This window comes from Ovis aries, chromosome 2, assembly GCF_016772045.2.
Source record: "Ovis aries strain OAR_USU_Benz2616 breed Rambouillet chromosome 2, ARS-UI_Ramb_v3.0, whole genome shotgun sequence".
Lineage (NCBI taxonomy): Eukaryota > Metazoa > Chordata > Mammalia > Artiodactyla > Bovidae > Ovis > Ovis aries.
The window spans coordinates 28,601,537-28,623,404 of record NC_056055.1 but is presented as its reverse complement, the minus strand read 5'-3'; the positions used below and the strand labels follow the sequence as shown (position 1 = coordinate 28,623,404).

Sequence of the window (21,868 nt, the reverse complement as noted above, 5' to 3'; positions counted from 1 at the left end):
TACAGAAATCTGGGGATGGAGCTAATGAGGAGCCCTGGTGGGGTAGGTTGGTGGGAGTGGCTGGAAGAACTGGGGCAGGGCAAGGATAGGAGGTCCCAGCCATTGTCTCTGCCAGTGTGGCCCCCATCAGCAAACAGACCCCTGTCCTGGGTCCCGGCAGGGAAGCCCCCAGCACTAGGGTGGGTCTGAGGTTCTCTTCCAGATATGGAAACCAAGGTTCAGGGCAGTGCCCTTCCCTTGATTGATCCTGATTCACTCACCTGGAAGACACCTGTACCAAAAGAGGCCTGAGAAGGTGAGAGCCCAAGCCTGGTACAAGTGAAGCTTGTGCCAACTGATCCCCACGTGTGTCCTAGCTGGGAGTCCCTGCCCACCTGCCCAGGACCTGGGCACAGAACTGAAAATACCCGAGGGGAGAGGCCCTACCATCCCCAGACCCAGCAAGGGCTTTGGGCTCTAAGAGCAAAGGATCTTGCAGTGGCTCCAGGAGAAGCCCGCATGAGCAAGTGCAACTAGAACTGGTGCTGGCCTGCCCAAGTCCATGCCCCAGGTCCCGGCCAGCGTGGACACACCATCATGTCCTGTTCATCCAGGTGTCACAGCCCCAAGCGAGCACCTTTGCTTCTCTTTCCCTCCCACCCTGCATCATCATAGTAGCCAGGACTCGACCCACATAGGCCTTTAGTGTGCATCCTCCCCAGGGACCCCCTCCTCACCGGCCACCCCATGCAGACCTCTGAGGGGGAGACCCTGTCTCTTTACAGGGCTCCTGGCTCACAGAAGGAAAATAAAAGAGAGAGGGCTATTAAAGAGCAAGGAAAATGATGCCTTTATTTCTTGAGAGAAATACAAACATTTTCATTAATTTATTATTTAATACGAAGTATAGAAATCCAGTCTAAGAAAACAATTGGGGAAACATGCAAAGCTATGTATATGAGCAAAGCTCATACGTATATGAGCAGGACTATTTGTAATATAAAAAATAAAAATGTAGAAAGCGACTTGATTCTCTATCTAAATAAAGTACGGTAGGGTCAGGTCAGGGTAACTGCTCTCCCTCCCAAGAGTGGGCCTTGTTCATCTGCTCCCAGCCACTGACAACTTGCCTTGTGAAGACACAGGTTCCTTTTTAAATCAAGTCAGCTCAGCTCTCTCTCTGATTTCTGTTGCTGTCCTCTACTTCCTCCATCCTTGTCCCAGGGAAAGACCAAAGCACAAATCTGTGTCTAGGCAGGACCTGCCGCATCCTGGGTGGCAGCCCCGACCACCAGTTCACATGCCACAATTAAAGATCCTGGATGCCACAGCAAAGACTGAAGATTCTGCATGCCTCAACTAAATCCCGGTGCAGCTAAGCAAATACATAAGTGATTAGGGGGGCAAAAACAGAAAAAAAGGAATAGGTTTTCAACAAATTGTGCTAGAACCGATAGAAACCCACATGCAAAAGAATGAAGTTGGATCCCTTTCTTACACCATATGTAACAATTAACTCAAAATGGATGAGAGATCTAAATGGAAGACTTAAAACTACAACTCTCAAAAGAAAATGTGGATAAATCCTCATGACCTTGCTGCCAATGGGATCTTCCTTGTGACACCAAAAGCACAAGTAACATAAGAAAAAAACAGATAAACTGTCCTTCATCAAAATTCTAAAATTTGTATATCAAAGAATACTATCACATGAAAAGACAACCTACACAACAGTAGAAAATATTTTTAAATTTTGTATTTGATAAGCATCTAGTATCCAGAACATATAAAGAACTCATAACTCAACGATAAAAAGATAAACAAATCAATTTAAAAAATGGACAATGGACCTGAATACACATCTCCAAAGATTTTAAAAAATGGCCAATCAGCTCATTAAAAGACACTCACCATCAGTAGATATGGAAATGAAAGTCAAAATCACAGTAAGATAGCACCTCACACCCACTAGGATGGGTATAATTAAAAAATTTTTTTAAAGGAAAATAACAAGTGCTGGTGAATATGGCAAAAACTGAAACCCACTGCTAGTGGGAATATAAAATGGTATTGTGGAAAACAGCCTGGTAGATCCTCAGAGAGTTAAACATAGAATCACCATGTGATTCTGTGATTTCACTCCTAGATACAGACTCAAGAAAAATGATAATATACATTCACAAAAAAACTTGTACACAAATCTTCATAATAGCCAGTAAGTAAAAAAAAAAACAAATGGCCACCAACTGATGAAGGGATGAATAAAACTGGTCTACACATACAATGGAGTATTATCTGGTAATAAAAAGAAATGAATTACTGACACATGGAGCAACATACATGAACCTTGAAAATACTCTGCTCTGTGAGAAGAGCACGTCACAAAGGGCCACATATTGTATGAGTCCATGTATATGATATATCCAAACAGGGAAATCTACAGAAACAGAAAGCATACGAACGGTTGCCCACGGCAGCGGGTGGAGTTGGGAGGTTGGAGGGGGTGACACTTTAAGGGGCATCTTTTGGGGCTAACGAAAATATTCTAAAATTAGTTGTGGAGACAGATGTACAACTCTGAATATACTAAAAGCCAATGAACTGTACATTTTGAGTATTGTATGGTAAATCGAACTATACTAATAAATTGTTACAGTTGTTTTAAGTTAAAGAATGGAAGAAGATAAAGCACACTGCTGCTGCTGGTAAGTCACTTCAATCGTGTCTGACTCTCTGCGACCCCATAGACGGCAGCCCACCACGCTCCTCTGTCCCTGGGTTCTCCAGGCAAGAACACTGGAGTGGGTTGCCATTTCCTTCTCCAATGCATGAAAGTGAAAAGTGAAAGTGAAGTCACTCAGTCGTGCCCGACTCTTACCAACCCCATGGACTGCAGCCGACCAGGCTCCTCCATCCATGGGATTTTCCAGGCAAGAGTACTGGAGTGGGGTGCCATTGCCTTCTCCTAAAGCACACTAACACACCTCAAAAGAAAGCTAGAATGTCTCTATTAATATCAGATAAAGTAGGTATTTTATATATCTTTTATATATTTTTCAATGCAAAGAATATCACCAGAGACAAAGAGGATCATTTCATAATAATGAGTCTAAGTCACAAAGAGAACTTTACAGTTCTAAACATTTATGCACTTAATAATAGAGCTTCAAAATATATGAATAAAAAACTGATAGAACTACAAACAAAAATAAGACAAATCCAAAATTATAGTTGGGAGAGTTCAACACCCAACTCTCGTTATTCCTCTCAATATTTCATAGGACAAGTAGACAGGACATCAATAAGGACACAGTAGACAAGAACAGCACAATTAACTAACCTGACCTAACTGCATGTCTAGAATCTCCCGCCCAACAGCAGCAGCACATTCATTCTTTACAAGGACACATGGAACATTTACCCAGACAGACCAGATTCTGGGTAAATGAAACACACCCCGAAAGGATTCAGGCCATACAAAGATTTGTTTTGACCACAAGAAATTAAATAAGAAATCAATAATGGAAAGATTTCTAGAAAATCTCCAAACGTTTGGCAACTAACCAACACATCAAAGAAGAAACCAAAGTGAAACGAAGTGTTTTGAACTCCATGAAAATGAAATGAGTATGAGAATTGGTGGGATGCCATTATGGCAAGGACTTAGGAGAATATTTATAGTACTAAATGACTATGTTTAAAAAAAAAAGCTACCAATCTAATCAAGAACCTCAGCTTCCATCTTAAAGATTACACCAGGTATTGGGCACAAAGCTCATGGAGCCGCTAAAAGCCCTGTGAGACTAAGCCCCTCCTTAGGCCCCATGTACACAGTTGGCAAGAAACCCATGTTCACCCCAGCTCGCCATGCCATGGTCTTCTCCAGACAACACTCCTCCAGGCCTCTGCCCCAATGGTCTCCGGGCATTCTACAGGCCAAGGGACGAAGGCCTTCAAGTCCTGCCTGAGGGCTACCGTGTTTCTCACCTCCCAGACACAAGTTCTGCACTGAACACAGACCCTATAAACCCCACTGCGGCATGGTTTTAAACCCTCCTTATAGGCTGTGTGTTACTTAAGGAAGGAGCTGTTTCTTGTATTTGGCTAGTCTTGGGCCCACACCGTATCTGATTAGAGTTCAGTCAACCCCAGTGAGAACTGCCTCTCTTTTCAGCTGTGTGCTCATGTATTCACTCACTCGGCTGCTCAACAAACATCGGACAGCACGATGGTGGTCTGGAACACATACCGTTTACACCCTGCCTGAAACCCTCAGGAACTCTGATCTTCTGGTAGCAAGAGCGTAACTGGTACAACCACTTAGGAAAACCATTATCCACTAACACTAAGCTCACATCTGTTCCACGACCCTGCACGTTTATAGGAACATCACTTACAAAAAGACTCAAGCCAGAAAGTTCTCCAGTTCTGTCAACAGAAGGAAAAATTATGATATAGTCACATTACAAATACTACACAGAAATGAAAATGAGTAAATTGCTGTTATTTAAACAACACAGACGAGTCTCATACAGTATTGGGTGAAAGAAGTCAGACACGAGATATACTGTATGGTTCCGTTTATATATACAACTCAGCTGGTAAAAAGGCAGTGGTGATCCCTTGGGTTGGGGGAGGGCCCTTGAAAGAGGCTTCTGGAGCTGAAGATGTTTCGATTCTTGATCTGGGTGCTCATTATGTGGGTGTGCTCAGCATGTGAAAGTTCACACTTATGATTTCTGCTCTATATGTTTCTCCTCAGTAAAAAGTAAAAGCAGAAACAAGAAACAAGGAGCATATGAAATTCAAAGGAAAAAACAGAAATAATAATGATCAGAGTAGAAATCAATGAAACAGAAAAAAAAATAGATAAATTAAATCAAAAGCAAGTTCTTTAAAAACATTAATCAAATGGATACACTTCCAGCCAGAATAACTGAGGTAGGGGTAGGTGGAGGGAGCACCATAGGTATTGAGAAGAATAAGGGATATCATGAATAGTTTCATGCCAATAAATATGACAGATGAAATGGACAAATTCCTTGAAAGATAAAAATTACCAAAGCCCACTCAAGAAGAAATGGATAACCTGAATAGTCCCAAATCTACTAAGGCAAGTGAATTTGCAGTTTAAAACCACAGAGAGAACATTCTGGGCTGCACTCATGAATTCTACCAAACGTTTAAGAAAGACATAAATCCAACTGTACACAGATTCATCCAGAAAACTGAAAAGCAAGGAAAACTTCCCACCTAATTTTATGAGACCACCATTAAACCAAAGACAGTACAAAAATCCACCAATATATAAAAAGGGTAAGGAATTATGATACAGAGGGGCTTATCCAAAGAATAATATTGATTGACAATCATTAAAAGAAAAAAAAAATCAATGTACTTGAGTATACTAAGACAAAAAAAAAATATATATATGGGATTATCTCAAAAGATGCAGGAAAATTTGACAAAATTCGACATTCATCCCTGTAAGCACTCTCAGCAAACAGAAGGGAGCATCCTCAACCTGATGACATCTTCTAAACATCTGTCAACTAACATCATTTAATGATGAAAAACAGTCACCTTGCTTCTGGTCAACACTGCACTTTTTAAGTTCTCAGCCTACAGTGCAATGAAATAAGAAAAATCAAAGGCATCTAGCCTGGAAAGGAAGAAGTAAAACTGTCTTTACTTATACATCACACAACAGTCTATATAGAAAATCCAAAGAAATCTACAAAGTCACTAGAACTGATAAGTGAATGCAGCTAGGCTGCAAGACACAAGATTACTATACAAAAATCAAACCTTATTTCTGTATTTGTTTAGGACTAAACAATTGGAAAATGAAAAAAATTTAAATACTACTTACAATAGCATCAACTATATTAAATGTTAATACTTAAGTCTGACAGAAGATATGCAAGACCTATACATTAAAAGCCACAGAATACTGCTGAGAGAAATTAAAAAGTAGAGATATATCTATTCATGGGCCAAAAGACTCTCTCATTCTCTAATGCCCTCTTCTCCTTCTGCCCTCAATCTTTCCCAGCATCAGGGACTTTTCCAGTGACTCGCGGTTCACATCAGATGACCAAAATACCGGGCATACTACCAGCATAAAGACAGACAAACAGAGGTACTGAACAGAATAGAGAATCCAGAAATAGACTCTTATGTATGGCCAACTGACTCGACAAAGGTACAAAGGCAATTTTGTGGAGAAGGGATAATCTTTTAATACATGGTGCTAAAATAAATGAATATCCTTATATTAAAAAAATAAACTACCACCCATACCTTACAGCATATAGGAAAATTAATTTAAAACGGATCATAGGTTTAAACATTAAAAGTATAAGATTTCCAGGGGAAAACAAAAGAAAATGTCTGTGACTTTGGACATGACCTACAGAAGGAGAAACTGGTAATCTGGACTCTAAAACTGCAAGCTTATGCTGTTAGACACGGTAAAATGACATGATAGACTGGGGAAAAGTGTTTGCAAATTACACATCTTTTATAAAGGACTTATATCCAGAATATAAGCTCAGTAAGAAAAATAATCCAATTAAAACTGGGCAACAGAAAGTTTATGCGTCTTGTCTTAACATGACAGAATAGTTCAGTTCAGTTCAGTTCAGTCGTTCAGTCATGCCCGACTCTTTGCAACCCCATGAACTGCAGCACGCCAGGCCTCCCTGTCCATCACCATCTCCCAGAGTTCACTCAAACTCACGTGCATTGAGTTGGTGATGCCATCCAGCCGTCTCATCCTCTGTCGTCCCCTTCTCCTCCTGCCCCCAATCCCTCCCAGCATCAGGGTCTTTTCCAATGAGTTAACACTTCGCATGAGGTGGCCAAAGTACTGGAGTTTCAGCTTCAGCATCAGTCCTTCCAATGAACACCCAGGACTGATCTCCTTTAGAATGGACTGGTTGGATCTCCTTGCAGTCCAAGGGACTCTCAAGAGTCTTCTCCAACACCACAGTTCAAAAGCATCAATTCTTTGGTGCTCAGCTTTCTTCACAGTCCAACTCTCACATCCATACATGACCAGTGGAAAAACCGTAGCCTTGACTAGACAGACCTTTGTTGGCAAAGTAATATCTCTGCTTTTCAATATACTATCTAGGTTGTCATAACTTTCCTTCCAAGGAGTAAGTGTCTTAATTTCATGGCTGCAATCACCATCTGCAATGATTTTGGAGCCCAAAAGAATAAAGTCTGACAGTTTCCACATCTATTTCCCATGAAGTGATGGGACCAGATGCCATGATCCTTGTTTTCTGAATGGTGAGCTTTAAGCCAACTCTTTCACTCTCCTCTTTCACTTTCAACAAGAGGCTTTTTAGTTCCTCTTCACGTTCTGCCATAAGGACGGTGTCATTTGCATATCTGAGGGGTTGCTGATAAATGAGTGGGTCACAAATCTCATGACAGGGAGATTTGTCCTAATAGTCCTATATTCCTCTACTCATTAAAAAATGTTACATTCCAAATATTAACCACATTTATTTAAGCCACTTATGACAGAAGTACTTAATAAACTGTACAATAAACTCTGATGCTTAAAAATATAACTGATTTTCTTTCAAAAAAAATTGGCAAACAACTATACTCCAATGAAAATTAATTTTTTAAAATGGGCAGAAGAACTGAACAAATACATCACCTGAGAAGATACACTTATGAGAAAGAATCACATGAAAAGGTGCTGAACATATTAACTGACAGTTCAGTTCAGTTGCTCAGTCGTGTCGACTCTTTGCAGCCCCATGAACTGCAGCTCGCCAGGCCTCCCTGTTCCTCCTGGAGTTCACCCAAACTCATGTCCATTGAGTCGGTGATGCCATCCAACCATCTCATCCTGTTGGCCCCTTCTCCTCCTGCCTTCAATCTTTCCCAGCATCAGGGTCTTTTCAAATGAGTCAGCTCTTCACATCAGATGGCCAAAGTATTGGAGTTTCAGCTTCAACATCAGTCCCTCCAATGAACATCCAGGACTTATCTCAAGAGAAATGCAAATGATAATTAAATGAGTTAACCACTATGTATCTACTAGAATACTGAAGATTAAAATGTCTGATCCTACCTACCAAGGTTGGCATGAGTGGGAAGCAATTAGAATTCTCCTACACTGCTAATGGGGAATGTAAATGGTACAACCACTTTGGCAAAGAATCTGGCAGATTATTAAAAAGTTAAGCATATATCTGACATATGGCACAGCCATCCACTCTTAGGTATTTACCCAAGAGAAATGCAAGTATGTATCTTTGTATAGATACATACAGGAATCTATATATCTATATATATATAACCAAAACAAAACAAACTCAAAACAGCCCAATGACCATCAATAGGAAAGTAGATTTTTTTTAAAATGTGGTGTAGCCACACAATGGAATACTACTCCACAACCAAAAGGGACAGCTATTGGTAACGCACATTAACACAGACACCTCTCAGGCCAAAAATACAGTATGTGTTGTATGATTCCATTTATGTAAAACTAGAAAATGCAAACAAATGTAAATATCATTGTTGCCTGCAGATGAGGAAAGAAATTACAAATAGGGATGAGGAAACGTACGGATGACGAATACCGTCATTATTTCAATTACACTGTCTACTTCATGAGTATGCACCCATATGAAAACTTGTCTAGAGCACAGATTCAAGAGTTGTGGCACACAGGCTTAGTTGCTCTGTGGTATGTCGGATCTTCCTGGACCAGGGGCTGAACCTCTGTCTCCTGCATTAGCAAGCAAATTTCTTTACCAGTGAGCCACCAGGGAAAACTTGAATACCTTAAATATATTCAACTTATTGTATTTCACTTATACTTCAATAAAGCTAAGAAAACAACTTGGATGATTCTGAAGCATTCAACCTGGAGACCTCACCCTTGCGCTCACTGCCCCAGCTCACAGGCCAGGAAGCTGACAGTTGGAGAAGTGGAGACAATCTATGCCCCTGGTCACTCAGCCCACCTGTCTTCCTTCTGACCAAAGCATCCTTACACACCTCGCAACATCCTGTGTGGCTTGAGTCTATCTCAAAACCTGGCCCCCCAACCCAGGAAGTCCTCAGAGCAGGTAAATGTACCACCTGACTGCAGTGTCCAGCTGTGGATATGCTTGTCTTTGCCTCCCTGCACACCTCCCAGGCTGGTGCTTTCTGGAGGGCCTCAGAAGTTCCCGGGCAGCTTGGGGACCCAGCTTTGATCTCCACCCCAGGCCTGCCCACAACATTCCCTGACCACTGACCTCCTGGGGTGCCTGTACGGGCCCTGAGGCGGCAGTGGCAGTGCCTTTGTGATGTCCCCACAGGGCTGCGCCAGCTGTAAGCAGGCTAACGCTGTTTTGACACAGGATTGCAGACCACACCCTGCCCACTGCTGTGTATCTTCCCAGGTCCAGTGAATACAGATGTGAGGTCATGCCTGGCCTTGCTTCAAGTACATCTGCACTCACGTGGACACTTGGAGCCAGAAGCAGACATAGTGGGGGAGGTTACATGTGCCAAATGGGGAGCGTGCCCAGGGCAAGCTTCAGGCCAGGAAGGGAAGCCGCAGGCCTCCAGAGGCAGATTTCAAAGCCAAACCTGGTGGGAAGAGAAGTCACAGCTCAGGAAGTAGTGTGAGCACATGCCAGGCAGGAGGTCCCAGGCTCTCCAGCAAGCATCAAGGGCCGCTTTCTGAGAAGGGGGCAGCTGGGAGACTCAGAGACCAGCGGCACAGCCTGGGCAGGAAGACCCAAGTGAGGAGCAGAGGAGCTGGGTGGGGATGGGAGTCAGGTCTGGGGGCTTCCCCAAATGACCTGGCAGACCACCTAGCTTCTGTGGAGTGGGAACAGCGGTGAGAGCTCAGAGATCAGGGCACCTGCACACTTGGGTAACTGCGACCTGGGTCACCCTGACCCTCACATCCTCAGGCCTGAAGTCTCACTGCAGGAGGCCTCAGAGACAAGACAGGATGAGTTCCTGTCACAAAGTTCTGGCTCTGGGTCGGCCCGTCTTGCTGCCCAGTGCAGCCACCCACCTCAGTGTGTTGAGGGTGGCATGGTTCAGAACACAGGCACCCAAAGAGTAGGACACAGAGGGGGCAGAACAGGTGCAGGGCCCCTGAGCTGCAGTTCCAACTAGGGGCGTGCCGGGAGCGAGACAACTAGAGGACCATTTATGAGGGTGGTATCCTGGCAGGGATGAGACTCCCATGAGGACATTCAAGCAACAAGCCAAATCCTTGCTTCCACTAAGGGCTGGGATGCACCAGTGGACAGGTAGCCCCCCCCCCTCCTGCCTCAAGAGGAACCAACGCCTCCAGAGCCAGCACTTCTGACTAGCGTCAACATCCTTAGATGCCCGACAACCACTGGCCCCATGCTATGCTATCCAGGACCAGGTCCAAGTCTCCACCAGATACTCAGGTCCCCACTACCCCAACAAGGCCAAGATTCAGAGACAAAAAAGCAGGACAAAGAAGCAGAAATAACAATTACAGATAACAGGCTTCCTCTGACCACCTGATGAGAAGAATGGAGGTCAGCACAATGTAGCCCCGTGGCCCATGTCTGGTCCAAGTCTCGTTCTGCTACTAAAGTTGTCTTGGAACAGAGCTAAATGGGAAAGCTGAAGCAGGCTAGCATGATGCTGGGGCCTCTGCCTCGAGTCCACGGGTCTGGGGTCCACAGAGCTAGCAGCCTTCATGGCCTACACTAGGGCCAGCAACTAACGCAGACTGAGAAGCTGGTGCCTATAGGGAGTTCACGGACTTTCCAGGCAAAAGGCTCCATCTGCCTCTCCCTAACCTGTCTGGCTGGAGGAGGCAATGGCACCCCACTCCAGTACTCTTGCCTGGAAAATCCCATGGACAGAGGAGCCTGGTAGGCTGCAGTCCATGGGGTCGCGAAGAGTCGGACACCAATGAGCGACTTCACTTTCATGCATTGGAGAAGGAAATGGCAACCCACTCCAATGTTCTTGCCTGGAGAATCCCAGGGACGGGGGAGCCTGGTGGGCTGCCGTCTATGGGTCGCATAGAACTGGACACAACTGACGCGACTTAGCAGCAGCAGCCTGCCTGGCTAAGGGCACAGGTCCCACAACACTGCTTTGGGAAAGATCTATGGTGTTCTCCTTAAGTTACCGGGAGGGATAAGCCCTTCCTTTCCCATTCTTTGGCTTGGCTGAGTCTTCTGGCCCAACATCCACCAAGAGTCACCAGCTTTTCAGGCGACAATCTGATGTAGCAGATGCAACACATGCCAAGCCAGAAGAACCAGACTGAGCACTTCCAGGATGGTAGGTGTGCTTCCAGGAAGCAGTTTTCACAATGAAGCTGGGGTTTCAGATTCTCAGCTTCCTTGTTATTGGAATTCCTGGGCTGATCCAGCCCCACCCTCCCACAGCAGTTCCCACAGTTTCCTGAAGGGCTACCCGCTGCAACAGGGTGGGGGCATCCCAGAAATTCCCAACTCCTATCAGCTGCCCATCCTGGCCCGTCCGCTGGGCTTCCTGCCTAATCCTTTTCCTGGGATCAGGGGCTGGGGACCGTCACTATGTGCCCACCCCACCACGTCTCCCTGTGCCACCAGCAGTTTCACAAGGACCTTTCAAGAGCATGCTTCCTGAGTGTCTGGCCTCGGGAGGGTGCCGCTGGTACCAGGAGAGCCCACACTGTCAGGCCCTCAGGACCCAATTCTGTCCTGGCTAGGACTACAAACCCTGACATCCTTAGGAATCACATGGACAGAATCACCTCCTACCCTCAGCTCACCAATGGCCTTGGTTACTGTAACCAGTGATTGTCAGCACAACATCCTCTCTATTCCCCAACCAGAATCAGGGGCCCCTAAAACATCCCTCACTTCTTTTCTGGTTCCAAGTGGTGTCCCTACCAGAACCTCACCCTGGGAAGCAGCTCCTCAGAGCAAGTATGTGCTGAGTACCCCACGGGGCAGAATGCCAGCCTGGGCCAAAGCTGGGCCACCAGCAGCTGGTGCTCAGGGAAGGAAGAGTCCCTCCAGTCATCACTCTACATGGTCACCATCTGCTGGCACACTTGGGCCTGCTGAACCTGTCAGCCCAGGCTCAGCCCCACCTCACCCACAGAGCGCTTACTAACCAGCTGAAAGCTGTAATTGTCTGCTGATCTGAGGAAGGGAAGAGCAGCCTTGGGAACTGGCCTCTCCCCCAAACCTTATTCAGGGAGCTAGGTAGGGAAGAGGAACCAGTAACTCAAGTTCAATGCAGGCTGTCACAGACAATATTCAACAGATAGCAACTGCTGATGTCTTCCTCTCTACCCCAAAACTAGTACATGCAAACCACAGGGCTTAAGCCCTTGCTTGAGTTAAAAGGGCATCTGGCAACCCTGAGGCCTGGAAAGAAGACATGATGGGGAGACCTGCGAGACAGGGCCACACGTAGGCATTACCCTACGGCCAGCTCCCTCAGTGAGGCTATCAGCCCCAAGAAACCACATCGGCCTCACTCATCAACCTCAAGATGGGACTCAAGTCTGGGAATTGTATACAGATAACAAGCCCAATACTTTGGCCACCTCATGCAAAGAGCTGACTCATTGGAAAAGACTCTGATGCTGGGAGGAATTGAGGGCAGGAGAAGAAGGGGACGACTGAGGATGAGATGGCTGGATGGCATCACCAACTCGATGGACATGAGTTTGGGGAAACTCTGGGAGTTGGTGATGGACAGGGAGGCCTGGCATGCTGCGGTTCATGGGGTCACAAAGAGTCGACATGACTGAGCGACTGAACTGAACTGAACAAGCTCTATGATATCATGAGATAAAGATTTTACAGCACCAACCAAAAAACACAGACTGGCTGGACAGATGAAAACAGATGAAAAATGCTTGTGCTCCAGTTACCACATCACTCTGCTTGACCCCCCCCAAATCGTATGTAATCATGTCATATTGTTAGGTTAATCATGCTCCCACGATTGCTTGCAATTGTAATTATCTTTTATTTTTTGTCTGGCGATTGATTGTGAAAACTGATAAACATCTTTTACTACTGTGATTATGCAACTATTACTTAACACCACTGAATCATGACTGGTCAACAGAAAAAAACAGAACTCTCTATTACCAAAACTATGACTTAACAGAAAAACCTGTAATCACTTTTTAAAATCCAGATGCACATTAGAGTTATCTTGAAAATTTTGAAAAATACAAATGCCCAAGTATTGCTTTTTTTCTTCCAGAGCTCCAGATACGTCTCTAATGAGCAGCCATGTTTAAAAACAACTCGACTATATGAGGTTCTTTTACTTTTATCTAGTTTTTCACTTTTTCTATTTCATATTCAGTGCTCCTATTTCATTTAGCTTATGTTTTCCAATTTCTCCATCTCTTCTTTTTTTTAATGTTCTATCTCAAGCCTTTATCATATGTAGTAGAAAAACTCTTGCATACATATATATAAGTAATATGTATATGTATTTTAGAAAACATGAATTTTCACCCAACTAAAAAACATGACATTTTGATTCTACTTGTCTTAGTATGAATAGAATGCTAGATTCCTAATTTTAAAAAATAGGTATGCCAACAAGAAACAAAGGCTTACTGTATAGCATAGGGAAATAATAGTCAATATCTTTTAATAATCTATAATGGAAAATAATTTCAAAATAGTATATATGTATATCTGAATCACCTTGCAGTGCATCTGAAACACTGTAAGTCAACTATATTTCAATAAAATACATGTATTAGTTCAGTTCAGTTGCTCAGTCATGTCCGACTCTTTGCGACTCATGAATCGCAGCACGCCAGGCCTCCCTGTCCATCACCATCTCCCGAGTTCACTCAGACTCACGTCCATTGAGTCAGTGATGCCATCCAGCCATCTCATCCTCGGTCATCCCCTACTCCTCCTGTCCCCAATCCCTCCCAGCATCAGAGTCTTTTCCAATGAGTCAACTCTTCGCATCAGGTGGCCAAAGTACTGGAGCTTCAGCTTTAGCATCATTCCTTCAATAAAATACATGTATTAAGAAAAATATATATCAGTACGCACCCAAACACATGGAATATGATCTCTTAAAATAATGTCTGTATCAGAGAGGGTATACAAAACAACCAACAGGAAACCAAGTAAACAAAAAATAGAAACATTTCATATCAGAACTTGGGGATCACTGCCAAAGCATTACTGTGTTGGGGGAGGGATTATACTATAAATACATATTAATGATAAAAACAGAAACTGAACAAAGAGATGAGGCAAAAGTCTCACAAAGAGGAAGTGACATAACAAAAACCCCAAACAAAAGAAAAAAAGCCACTAAGTTAGTTTATTTTCTCAATCTGACGATGATTATATTCATATGCAAAAGCACAAGCCCCTAAACCCAGGAGCTGCAAGCCATCACCACCACCATCATCACTACAACTTCCCCCACCCCCATCGGCTCCCCCACCCCCCAGGACTTTGTATTGTGGCAGGGCTGGAAATCAGAACTTCTCTGTCCACTCACAGCACAAGACAGGATGTGGGGAGGGAAGGGTGGCTCAACAGACACCCTGTAACTCACAAATTCTTCCTTCAAAAGCCAGGGGTGAGGGAGTATCCCAGGTCACCTGGGCTGACTATGCATGCAGAAACCTGGGTGAGATCTCAGCAAACAGAAGTCAAGAGTTCACCTGGAGAAGCATTCACTTGCCCCAGGAACACAAAACCAAAGGCATTAACTTAACTCAACTTAAAAATCTTGATTTTGCATCTACCTGCACAGTAAGTAAACAATACAGTATGTCAGAAAGTGAACTATCAACATTTCTGCTGCAAGCTAATGTTAAGAAAGAGCACCTACAGCTACAGTAAATCTACCTAAACAGATTTAAAATGAGAGCCAACTTAACAAAGAACAGAATGCATTAATAAAAAATGGACAAGCACTGGAGTCAGTCCACTTAAAAGGACAAGGCAAGATAACCTTAACTTCTTACCACACTTCAGAGACTGGAAGAAAGAGAAGAAAGGATTAATACCATATTGTCTGTAGGTGATGATTTTATCCAGGGGACTTACCTGGCGGTCCAGTGGTTAGGACATCGCCTTTCAATGCAGGAGGTGCAGGTTTGATCCTTGGGCAGGGAGCTAAGATCCTAACATGCCTTGTGGCCAAAAAACACAAAACAGAGCAATACTGCAACCACTTAAAGACTTTAACCTTGAATACTAATTTAACCAGAAACCCAAGACTTATTCAAAGAAAATGATAAATAAGCTAATGAAAAGGGCGGAACCCGAGCAGGAGGGTAAGGTGCCTGAGCTGCCACTTGCAGCTCACATGTTAGGGACTGCACAGCTGTCAAGCTAAAGGAACCTGCCCCACATCCTCTGGGATTACGCCAGAGCAATAGTGCAGTTTATCCAGATGATTCAGCAAGCAAAGAGATTCTCCCCTTTGCTTCCACTGAAAAAACCCTAAGATATAATTTACATGCCATAAAATTCACCCATTTAACGTACAATTCCATTCAGTAGTTTTTAATAGATTCATAAGATTGAGCAACCCTTATCATCATCTAATTTCACATTTTCGTAACCCCCACTTTCATTCCCCATCAGTACTCATTCCCCAGCTCCCTTTCTCCAGACCCTAAAAACCACCAGTGTACTTTCTATCTCTGTGGCTTTGTCTACTCAGGATATTTCATCTAAAGGGAACCACACAGTGTTACCCTCCGTGACTTGCTTCTCTCACTAATCATAATGCTTCCAGGGTCCATCCATGTTACAGTGTGTACCAGCACTTCACTTCTTTTTATTGCCAAATACTATCCCATTGTATGCACGGACCACATGTGTTTATCCATTCATCAGCTGATGGACATTTGGGTTGTTCCCCCTTTTGGGTTGTCATGAATAATACGACTATGAACTCGTATGCACAAATTGTGTGAACACATATTTTCAATTCCCTGGGTATGTATGTAGGAATGAACCAATGGTACATATATATGATAACTTTATGTTTGACACTGAGAAATTGCCAAATGATTTGCCAAAGCAGCATACCATTTTCCATTCAAGTGTGGGTTTTGATTTCTCCACATCCTTGTCAATACTTGTTATCGCTGGTCTTTCAATTTTAGCCATCATAGTAGTATAAGGTCTCCTAATATTTAAAATAATTTAGTATTAGCATCGATAGCTACCACTCCTAAAATTCTCCTTAAATCGATTATTTCACTTACTGCCTAGCTCAAAGTTCTCTGGAGAATTCTGGTTCCCAGTCGATGAAGGAAGAAACAGTCCAAGAGGCCAAAGCCATGTCAAGGCCTCCTCTATCCTAGGTAGAGGCACAGCTCTAACTCTGGGCCATCCCTCTCACGCCAGCGCCTCCTATTACACCAGTGGTAGACCTACTGCTCAAGGGCAGGAGGATCCACATCCAAACTACATCACGAACCCTGACACATCAGGAGGAAAGAAGTAGGCACCCCAGAGAAAAACTGGCAAAGATCCTGAATGGGCTCCTCACAAAAAGAGGGTCAACACAGGAGAGGTCCACTGGTAAATGAAAGCTAGCACCAGGCTGGCAACTAGCACACATGGACGAGAAAGGCTGGAATTTAAGGTGGACACCACCAGTGCCTACTCGGGGTGCACCTACATGCATGTGCGCAGGCTCAGAATCTATCCCCAAACCTGCGGAAGCCAGCATGGTGTGTCCACGTGCAACCCTACCAGCAATGAGTGCTATCAATCTGCAAATCCATGTCTCTAGATACAAAATTCAGAGTGAACACACAAAACCCAAAGTCTGTGGGACTGCCTACGGTAAGTTGAAAATGGGCATGATCAATTCATGGGGCAGAGTGTGAACAACTACCTCTGGACAAGCATCAGAGAACAGTCCCTGGGATGCTGACAACATGCTCTTTGCTCCATCTGCGGAGCTGCATGGGGACATCGAGCTGTATAAATATGATCTGCGTAGTTTCTTTACTTTAATAAAACTAATTTTAATTTTAAAAGAATATTGTATGACCATTATCAAAACTATGATAAACAGAGTTTACTGGGTTGGCCAAAAGGTTCTGTCAGTTCCTTAACATTCTATGGAAAAACCCAAATGAATCTTTTGGCCAACCCAACAGAATCAAACCATTGAAAAGGAAGCAGTATCTGAAATGTTATCTAAATGTACAATGCTAGAGGTGAGATGCTCAGTACCTTAGCTACCACCACTCTTGGTGATGAGAAATTACCAGAAGCAGGGTACAAATGTGCCCAGGGATGGTGTGGACACACACTTAAAAGTCTGTGTTTTACTGATTAGAGTTATAAGATTAACAACTGGTGCTCAGTTGCTCAGTTGTGTCCGACTCTTTGTGACCCCTGGACTGTAGCCTGCCAGGCTCCTCTGTTCATGGATCTTCCAGGCAAGAATACTGCAGTGGGTTTCCATTTCCTCCTCCAGGGGATCTTCCTGACCCAGGGGTTGGACCCACAGTACCTGCACTGGTGGGTGGATTCCTTATCAACTGTGCCACCTGGGAAGCCCCATACAATACCCAAACCAAATATACCCCAGATCTGAATATAACCCAGGGAGATCAATTACTCTTTCCGAATGAAACAGAAGTTATCAGAGACACAATGAGAGATCAACTTTCCATAAGTGCACTTCAGCAAAAACCTGATATCAGAATGTAAGGTCCAGCCAGAAAATGGAACCAAAAAAAATGGACTGCAGGCTCACTCTGGGCCATATGCTTCCAATCATCCCATACAAGCACACAGCCTTGTTGGTAACTGGAGAGAAACAAGTTACAACAGCTACAAAGTACAGATTGGACCAGGGATGGGGTAAGGAGAGAGGAGCATAAAAAGGGCTAGAGATGGCAATCAGTGAGGATACATCCAGGACAGATGTCCTGGAGAAAGATGCTGAGGCTCACATAGCACTGAGAAACAGAGTGGCTCCAAGGCCCATTTTCTCAGGCCCTGCTTTCCAGCTTTGATGGGGGCCCAGCGAAGAGACAAAACAGTTGAGAGAGGCCCGGAGGGTTAGCAATAACATGAGGCCTGTGCACTTCACAGTCTGCACCAACATGAGCCGATTAGCTTCTCTCACAGGAGGGATCTTCTTTCCCAGGTGAGAAACTGAACTCTGGGAAAAAGCAACTCCACCTGACTTCCCAGGTGGAACTGCCACAGAAGGCAGGAAAGAAGTGTAACAGGTTGGAAGGCAGAATCAGCATGGGACCCACAACCCTGTTGTTCCGTTGCCCACACCTAAGAATCACACCAGGAGCCAGAACTGTCCCTCCACAGGTGCAGGCCCACCTGCCTGCCAGTCATTCCTGTGGTGTCAGGCCTAGAATCTGAAATGTTTAGCTTACTGGGGCAGTGCTTATTAATTCCCAGGTCTGGCTGAGACTGGTTATGCTGGTTCCTGCTCCTACTTCATGGCCACCCTCAAGAATTAGGGTGAAGCGCAGAAGGGGCAGAGGTTGCAGAGGAGCTGGCCTTTTAGCCAGGGGACCAGGGTGGCTATCTGTGCGTATCTGTCCCGGACAAAGGGAGATGAGTTCTGTTCATGGGTATCACCGAGGAACCCGAGAATACAGGTCCACACAGAGCCTGGAACAGGTGACTCTGGCATCCTCCAAGGGGAGGTGTTGGTGACTCAGGCACTACTGCTCAGAGAGAAAAGCAAGCACCAACACTCACAGCTCTGATGCCTCCTCTGGCTCACAGGAGCCAGACAAAAAGGCCACCTGGGTGTAGCCTATCAACATGTAAGTCTAAAACAGAACCTGCAGTAGCAGGCCAGCAGGGCTGTACTGGATGATGTGAGCTGGAAGGTATGTGAGGATGACCCTCAGGCAAGGCAGCCACAGGAGTACAAACAACTGTGTCTTGTAATAAGTAAATTATGCCTGAATTTTAAAATGAGAGCTAATTATAGATAGAATCATCTGCACAGCAGCCAAATTTGTTGCTCCAGAAGCATCTGTCAGAAGTGGACCTGAACAATACCTTCTGCCACTAGAAGAGAAGCTCAGCTTCAACTTACGGTGAATCAGCCAAATTCCAGCAGGTGGGTAAGACCTAACTGGCCAGGAGGAGCAACTTTTAGGAAAAGAAACCATGGGTGGAGGGGACACACGCCCAAACTCCCACACAAGGACAGAACCCTCTGGAAGACTGGACAGAGCCCTGTGACATCTCTGCTGGGTCCTCATCAAGCCACATCTCAGACCGAGGTATCACCAGCAGTCAAGGGAGGCTGGACTAAGGCAGGGCATGAACTCAGGGCAATCAGTCCCAGGGACAGTAGAGAACAGGTAGGAAAATAAAAGTGCTGGGGCTACCCTTGGACTTGCCACCCTCCCTACAGAAAGCCACCCTAGGGCTGGTGCTCTATCATTTCAGTTCACAGATGCAGAGCTGGGCTGCGGGAAGGCAGAGTTCAAACCCCTTGGATACATTAGTACAGGCCAGGGTGGTGGGGGTGAGGTGGCTTCTCATACAGGGAAAGTGGGTGAGGCAAGTGCAAATGCCAGCAGTGGTGCACACAGGGCACCCCATGCCTGGCAACTGAGTCTCTGCCTCCTCAATGGGGTAGAGGCCTAGAGCCGGCAAGCCCAAGCCTGGCAAATGACTGGTACTCAGTAAATATATGTGGACTGACTGGAGATCAGGGAGGATGTGGGGGCGCTGCAGAGGGGTGACAAGCCCACATCAGCAATGACTGGACAGGGACAGCAGGTCCAGTGAATGGACAGGTAGCAGGGATGCTGGGTGAGGCTTGGTGCTTGCGGGAGCTGGGAAATGGGCCTTGCAGGCATCTCCTCTCCATCTCCTCTCCCCAGCCAGCAGGAGATACAGCCCCAGTGACTTGGCAGCAGGAATCGCTCTGAAGCTCACCGCTCTCCCTGGGTCTGCCTGTGGCTTTTGCACACTTTCCAGGACCAGCCCAGGGTAGCTGGTGGCCCACCACCTGGCCATGGGAAGCAAAGAGGAAGGCTTTCCCACCAGCACAGGAACACAGCCAAGGGCATTCCTGGGCCCTGACTGTGTACCAAGGTAGAGAGATGCAATTAAATTCTGTAACCATAAAAGTGCTGAATGACAGTCCACCCATGTGACCAGGAAAAGTTCGGATCCCTAACATAAGCTGCAGTGACGTGACAGGTTTCTTAAACTCATCTTCCCACTGGGATCCTTCCAGAGTATGAAAACTTCTGATGCCATGTCCCACCCTGTTTTGATCCTTCAACTGTTTTGATCCTTCTGGGTGTGGCCAATGCTTTGGAATTTCTGAACATTCCCAGGTGACCCTGGCATGTAGGAAATTCAATACACCACACCAGCTCCACATGAGCCTCCACTGGAACCAAGTCAGCTGAGAAACCAGAAACAGACGCATCCCCTACACAGGCCCTCACAGATCTGCAAACCTGCACCAAAGGACCCCATGTGCACTCCATGAGAGACCTCAGCTCACCTCCCTCAGCCAGCTTATCCTACCCGCTCTTACCTTCCACTCCAAGAAGGACCTATCCCAGACCCACTCCCTCTTCCCTGACTCACAGGTTTCCTGAACAGACAGGTGGTGGCAGGCATGGCCCCAGGCCCCTAAGCATTTTGGGAGGCAGCTTGGGAAGGCCTGGCTACCACCCAAGAGAGACAGAGATGGGTGTGAATCTCATTCGATCTTCACAAAGCCATGCAAAGTATAAACTTAACACTCCCATCTCACAGATGAGCAAACCATGGTTATGCTAAGTCAGATGATTCCCCCAAGTGGCACCACAGGGTTTCTCACTCCAAAAACCAGTTTACTTCTTTGCAGCAAAGTAGTTCCTAGAGCTGGGGTGTCCAAGGAAAGGCAAGATATGTTGGAGAAGGGGTGGTGTGAGGGTGGAGCTGGGTTCCAAACTGGCCCAACAGCCTCATCTGGCAGGAAGGCAGGGAGGCACCTGGGAAGGCTGCACAAATCCCCCTGCAGGAAGAGGGTGGGGGCCTCCTGGAGATGGGGGCTCCACCTGGGAACTGCAGTGGAACAATGCTGCAAGCACACCTGTATACACCCTGTCTGGCAGACAATCCTCACCCATCAGATCAGCATGCCAAGGCCCACCCTTGTCCTAGATCCCCTCCAAAGGGCTAGCAGGGGCACGTGGGTGACAGCTGTTCTCCACTGGCCTGCCCTTCCCACTGCGTGACTCCCCGTCTCAGTTTCTCATCAGAGCCTCTGCACACTGGCTGCAGGGATCAGAAGAACTGGACTCAAGGACTGGTGCCCACATAGGAACAGCCCCACGCCCCACGTCCGTCCCACCGGCCCACATCCATCCCATCACCAACCACAAACCCCAGCTGCCCTGGGCAGTGTCCAAACGCTAAGCTGCTTTTAGAAAACTGAGAATCCACTCCTGGGCAGGAGGGATTTAGCCAGAATTGGGTGTCATTTAGAGAAGATTACACCCTAATTGCCCCAATGTCAGCAGACAGGCTTCTGGCCAGCTGAGCCCTGTAGTTGGTGGCAATCCCTATAGACCCTGGTTCATCTGCCAATCCTGGGTGCTGGGACAAGCTCTTGTGTTCCACGGCAGCTGGCTGCCAGATACAAACCTCTATTGAACGGCCTGCAGTTGGGGGGAGCTGTTCAGCTGCCATCTGTCCCAGGCCTCAGAAGACACCCAGCGGGCAACATAGCCAGGACTATACTGGGCTGGAAACACCAGGAGAGTTAACTGGGGTTTCTTACCTCATCTCTAATCTCAACACGTCTTCATGTTATTAGCGCCATTTAGGAAGGGACATCCAACAAGGCTCAGTCAGCAAGTAGCCAGAGACCCTGTAACTCAAGTCGTGTTCCT

General features: G+C 45.7%; 1 protein-coding gene and 1 long non-coding RNA gene across 6 annotated transcripts in view; both read right to left on the bottom strand.

The window, feature by feature from the left end:
• BICD2 (BICD cargo adaptor 2) overlaps positions 1–21,868 on the bottom strand; it is a 55,423-nt gene that overhangs the window by 23,795 nt on the left and 9,760 nt on the right. The window lies entirely within an intron of this gene.
• Positions 806–21,748, bottom strand: LOC132659147 (uncharacterized). The gene is made up of 2 exons (XR_009599140.1): positions 15,054–21,748; positions 806–7,993 (listed from the first exon to the last, which is right to left on the bottom strand). It is a non-coding gene; the product is annotated as an uncharacterized LOC132659147 (long non-coding RNA).